General features: G+C 32.9%; 1 long non-coding RNA gene across 1 annotated transcript; it reads left to right on the top strand.

Moving 5' to 3' along the window:
* Window positions 1–244: 244 nt before the first annotated feature.
* LOC120891738 (uncharacterized) lies at window positions 245–5,264 on the top strand. The gene is made up of 3 exons (XR_005736251.2): window positions 245–447; window positions 2,440–2,519; window positions 4,971–5,264. It is a non-coding gene; the product is annotated as an uncharacterized LOC120891738 (long non-coding RNA).
* Window positions 5,265–5,949: the final 685 nt, after the last annotated feature.

Genomic DNA, 5,949 nt, shown 5'->3' with positions numbered 1-5,949 from the left:
AGAGACAACATCTTGATCCAGGATACATAAAAATCTCTGGTTAAAACGCAAGATCTAGTGTGAAATAAGATAATCTTCAATGGGTAGAGATGGAAATGCAACCCAAAATAGATAAAGAACATATGGTTGTTTTAAAGTCCCAGATTCTCTGCCTCGTTGAGGGAAAAGCACCAAATCTAAATATATGGCAAATTTAGAATCGTACTGAGAACTGATTGTGGCATAGTTCCTGGAGTGTCTAACTTTCTCTGATGGCCTCCTGGTGAAATTTTAATCTGTGCTTTTATGGTAGACTGGAGATAAGCCTCATGCAATCACATGGATTTGATACAAGACCCCAATGTTAAGTCTGCATTTATGAAGGCCAACACCTGCAGTGAACTGAAGGAAAAAATAACACAGAGGGACATGGACAAGAGCCATCTTTGACTTTGGACAGAGGGGAAAGTAAGAAAAAAAAGTGTGTTTATGTGTGTGTGTGTGTGTGTGTGTTTCCCCTGTGTGCATGTTTGTAGTTGTACATATACACACATGCACATATGCACTCACAAGCAATCATATACAAAACTACTTTGAGAATTACCAAACAAAAGACTGAGCTTATGAAGGTTAAGATCAAATTTAAACACCTATTCAATGAAAGCCTTCTCAAAGAAAAAGTTTAATTAAAGGGAAAAACTAAAAATACTCTCGGGAAAAACATAACTTAACCCTAAGGTGGAAAGATTTATATAAGAGTGATATCAGAAAAGTAACAACAAAATAACAAATAAAAATATCAAATATATGAAGAAACAATCCACTCTGAAATGAGATTATGGTAAAATAAGATGGTGAAATCAGATACATAAGCATAGCAGATACTGAATTTATTAGCTATTGAATATTCCATTTGATCATATTAATATGACCATTTAAAGATTATATACTATGAAATGTATAAAGAAGGAATGAGCGGCTTTGAAATTAACAAATACATTTATAGAAGATGAGAATCTTCCAAAATTACATGACTTCATTTTAAGTCCTAATTTTGATATATGTAACAGAACTATATAACATGTAATTGAACAATTATCATTTTTTTTATTTTTAAAACATTGTTAACATACATAACAACATAACACTGTATCTACTGATGGAATAACACTATTGTAACATTTGATGCATACAAACATTGCATAATGCTTAAATCAGGTTAAGCATATTTATCTCCCCAAATATTTTTCATTTCCTTGTGGTGAAAGCTTTCGAAATCCTTTCTTTGACCTTATTGAAATGTACCGTACATTGTTGTCACCTATAATCATCCTATTGTACAATAGGACACCAGAACTTTTTGCTTTTGTGACTTAATACCCATTAGTCAAATTTTCTCATCCTTCTGTTCCCCTAGTTCCCCAGCCTCTCTCATTCAATGATCACCTTCCATGAGATCAATTTTTTATAGATTTCACATATCAGTGAGATCATGCAGTATTTACTTTTCTGTGTCTGAGTTTATTTCACTTAATGGGCTCCAATTCCATCCATGTTGCCTCAGTGGACAGAACTTCATCCTTTTTTATGGCTCAACAGAATTGCATTGTGTATGCGTACCACATTTTCCCCATCCATTTATCAGTTGATGACACTTAGGTGGGTTATGTTCCTTGGCTATTGTAAATAGTGCTGCAAAAAAACATGGATGTGCAGATGCCCCAGAGAAGATATTTTTAAAGTTGGAGATTTGTACTTTCCCTCAGAAGGGTTTCTTTATTCTACAGAATTATTATTTCCAATTCACATTGCATTTATAGTTCTATAATGCCTTTAAATGATTAATTTTGCAATTTCCTTAGGTATCTTTCCTAGTTATATAGTAATAGTGTTGTCCTGCCATGAGCTTCTATATCTGACCTGAGTTTCTTGTAATTCCCTGGAGACCAATGATGTTCAACACATTTTCATAAATTTATTGACCATTCATATATTTATTGACCATTCCTTCATTTTCTTTGTCCATCTCTTCAGATATATATATATATATATATATATATATATATATATATATATATATATTCTTATTAACTTATTGACTTTTAAATATATATTGAATACTATTCCTTGGGTATTTCTGTATATTACCAATATCTTCTCCAGACTGAAATTTTGAATTTTTGTGTCCTATACTGTAAAACAGAAGTTTCTAATTATATTTACATTTATTTCACAAACTTTTCTCCATAGCTGGTGACATTTGCCTCTAGTTTAAAATGGTTTCTTCTGTCCCTCCCTTGATAATGAGTATATTTGTCAATGGTAACTATTTGAAGATGTATTGTTTTATATTTCACATTCAGATGAAAATTTTTTATCAGAAATGATTTTTGTATGGACCAATAACATATGACTCATGATAATGTGTGCTGCATTATTTTTCTACATACATCTCCAAAGGATCCAATGCAATTTGGTGATGACTGTCTTTTCCTCCTGTTCCATTTGTCAACTGTATGATAAACCAAAAGTTGACACAGGTATGTATCTATTACTAAACTTTATCATGTCTCATTTTCCAGTTTATCCCTTCATCTTCAGATATCACCCTGTATTAATTACTATAAAGTTATTCTTTTAATGTATAGTATGTCTTAAAACTAATTTCTTCTGTTAAAATTCAATACTTCAATAGCTTTCCAAGTCCAGTGCATTTCTGTTTGTGAATGTGTTGTGGTATTATTCAGTTACAGTAAAAGTGTCAGTAAGTGTACAACTCTTTAATTTTACACATACATAAGCTTGTCAATAAGCTTGTCCATTCATACTGAAAGAAAACTGCTGAGATTTTGATGGGGTTTTGTGTTAGATTGATTAGTTTGCTAGACCTACTTAGTGATCACCATAAATCTACCCTATGCAATATGTTTTGCAGTTCTTTTTCTCAAGAAATATAATTTGTTTCTATTCCCTTGGGTTTGAATTAAATTTGTAACTTGCATGGTCAATAGGATGTAACAGAGGTAATGTTGTGTCTGTCATCTAAGTGATCCTGTTTCAGGCCAAGTCTAGACCCCAGAATGGCTTTCAGACTTCATATTTCATTCATATTTCATACTCTGTCTCCTGACCACTTTTTTCCATGAAAGCACTGTCAGACTGTTTTATGGGAGGGATACAGTAACAGAACCAAGACGGTCCAACCCATAGTCAGCCAACTCCCGAAAGCACAGCTGCCTGACTGCACAAGTTTGATGGAGATAAGCTCAGATGAACAGGCAACTAATATATAGGAAAATGTATAGCAATTAATATAGTGTGATGTTTTATGAAGAAGGGATAAAACATAAAATGAGACATGCTAAACTTTGGTAAAATATGCGAGCAGGTATAAACAGTGGGTAAACTCTAGCTCATAGAATGATGAGTTGTTATACAGGCTGGTATATTTTATGTCACTATATTGTGGAGGCAATTTTTTTCAGGACCTAATTTTTGCAATATATTACCTAGATGGGTTTGAGCTATAAGTGAATTTGAGGATAACTGGCATTTTCAACATATTGAATCCTCTGGATTATAAGCATAGATTATTACATTTATCATTAATTTAAACCTGTAACTTATTTCATTATAATTGTGTGTGTGTGTGTGTGTGTGTGTGTGTGTAGGAGTCTTACATATATTTTTTTAAATATGCTTCTAGGCATATGATTATTTTATGCTATATTGAATGTATATTTTATACATATTTCAGTATAATATAGTTGGTAATTATGTATTGTCATAGATTATCATAAAATTGTCAAATGTAGTTGTTTGTTAAGACAATATATCTATAGAGATGTTTTTACCTTCCAGGTAAAAACAAAGAATCTTTACTGTTAATGATGATCTTTCTTTGTTTTCAATTTGCTTATCTTTTAATTAGTCTTCTTGACTCAATATTATGACATAGGTCTCCAGTGTAGTAATGAACAGGTCATTAGAAGAAATATTTTCTAAAATGTTCATATATTCCCATTATCAGTTTAAGGGTTGTATTTTTTAATTTCTAGATTACTGAGAATAATTTTAATCCTAAATTGCTGATAAATTGTCTCAAATGCTCATTTTACTTTATATCTATATTCATGAGAGAAGTTGATCCATGTTTCCCTTCTTTCCTGTATCCTTGCAGGGGATGAGTATCAGTTTTACTGTCCACATAGAATCTCCTGAGAAACTTCATGTAACTACTTGGTAGAATTGATCACTGAAGTCAGCCAGTCATAGAGTTGTCTGTGTTGGAATGCTTGAGTTGTAGAATCATTAAATAATTATAGAAAAAGCTTAGGCTTTATTTCTTCTTGCATCAGTTTTTAGTATCTGTGATTTTAATGTGAAGTTTCAAACATATTTCTGTTTTGCAATATATATATATGTGTGTGTGTGTGTATATATATATATATATATACACATATATATATCTTTTTTAATATCATAAGCTATAATTTTGCTTCAATTCTTCTCTGGTATCAGCTACTTTAAAAACATTTATTTCTTCAAGAATTCATGATTTTTAGTAGTCTTTTAAAGAACAATCATTTGGCTTCAATGGTATTTTACAGTGAGGACATATATAGAATATTATATAAATATTTAAAGTATTTTAATTTGGATTATTATTCTATATTTAGCTACTTCAGATGATTGAGTTTTTACTTTCTTCCTCTAACACATACATCTAAGGCTAAGAACATCTTTAGCTAGTTTTCAAAATTTTCATATATAATATTTTCCCTCGCTAAATTTAATGTTCAGAATATTATTTAAATTTCATTTTAGTTAAATTTGTAACCATGAATTGTTCAGAAATTAGTAATTAATTCTGTTATTTATGAATGCTTATTTTTTCTATTTCTTATGAATTTCTAACAGTTTCATTTTTGTAGGGAAATATTTCAGCATTCTTCATTGGTTTTTTTCTTTTTTTCTTTTTTGTGGTACAGAGGATCAAACTCAAGACCTTAACATGGTGTCTACTACTGAGCCACATCCCCAGCCCATTTTAAAATTTCATTTGGAGTCAGGGTCTCACTGAGTTGCCTTGGCTGGCTTTGAACCTGGGATCCTCCTGCCTCAGCCTCCTGAGAAACTGGATTACAAGTGTGTGCCACTTTGCCCAGCTCTGTGTTATTTCAATTATGTGACATTTGTTGAAACTTGCTTTATGGCTCAGTATATTGTTAATTTTTTAATGATATGTACACTTGAAAAAAATAAATTCTGCTGTTTTATGATAATTTGTATGATAATTATATTTAGTAACGTGGCTTAAATCTAGTATAGGACCTTTATTTCCCTTTTATTTGAGCAGTTCTCAAGGGATGTGTTTCAAAATCATCTACTGTGTCTCCACTCATTATGATGAAAAGGATAAATGACAAAGGGCTACAGTGAACCTTTGGGGTGATAGATGTGTGTGGGACAAGTGCACGAAGTACTGCATACATGGCATATATTAAGGGCGTCTGAGTGGCAGCCCACTCCCATCGTGCTAGGCACGTGAGCAGCAGGCCACTTACCCCATGGGTACAGCTCTGGGCGTGAGGCCATGTGTTGTAGTCCCTGTGCTTGCTCCAAGGCCCATTCCTCAATTGGTCCCTGCAAGGACAGTTGGCCAGAAATTGTATTGGTGGCTGCTTGTAATCTGCTTAGCTACTGCCTGAGTCTATATACATGGTAACTGCACAATAAAATCAGACCTGCTTCCTCTTGGTCTCCGGAGGTCTTGAACAGTGACTCCGCAGCCACACTCTCTTCTACCCTGTTCCGTGGACCTCCTGGCTGGGTGAGAGAGAGCCCACGCAGATGTGCTCATCATTATGATTGTAGTGATGATGGTCTCACAGGTTTGCACATATGTTCCATCTCATCAAATGATAGGCTGTAAAAATGCCAAGTATTTAATCTGTAAACTCTATCTCC

This window comes from Ictidomys tridecemlineatus, chromosome 2, assembly GCF_052094955.1.
Source record: "Ictidomys tridecemlineatus isolate mIctTri1 chromosome 2, mIctTri1.hap1, whole genome shotgun sequence".
In the NCBI taxonomy this organism is placed as follows: Eukaryota; Metazoa; Chordata; class Mammalia; order Rodentia; family Sciuridae; genus Ictidomys; species Ictidomys tridecemlineatus.
This window is presented reverse-complemented; position numbering and strand designations above follow the sequence as displayed.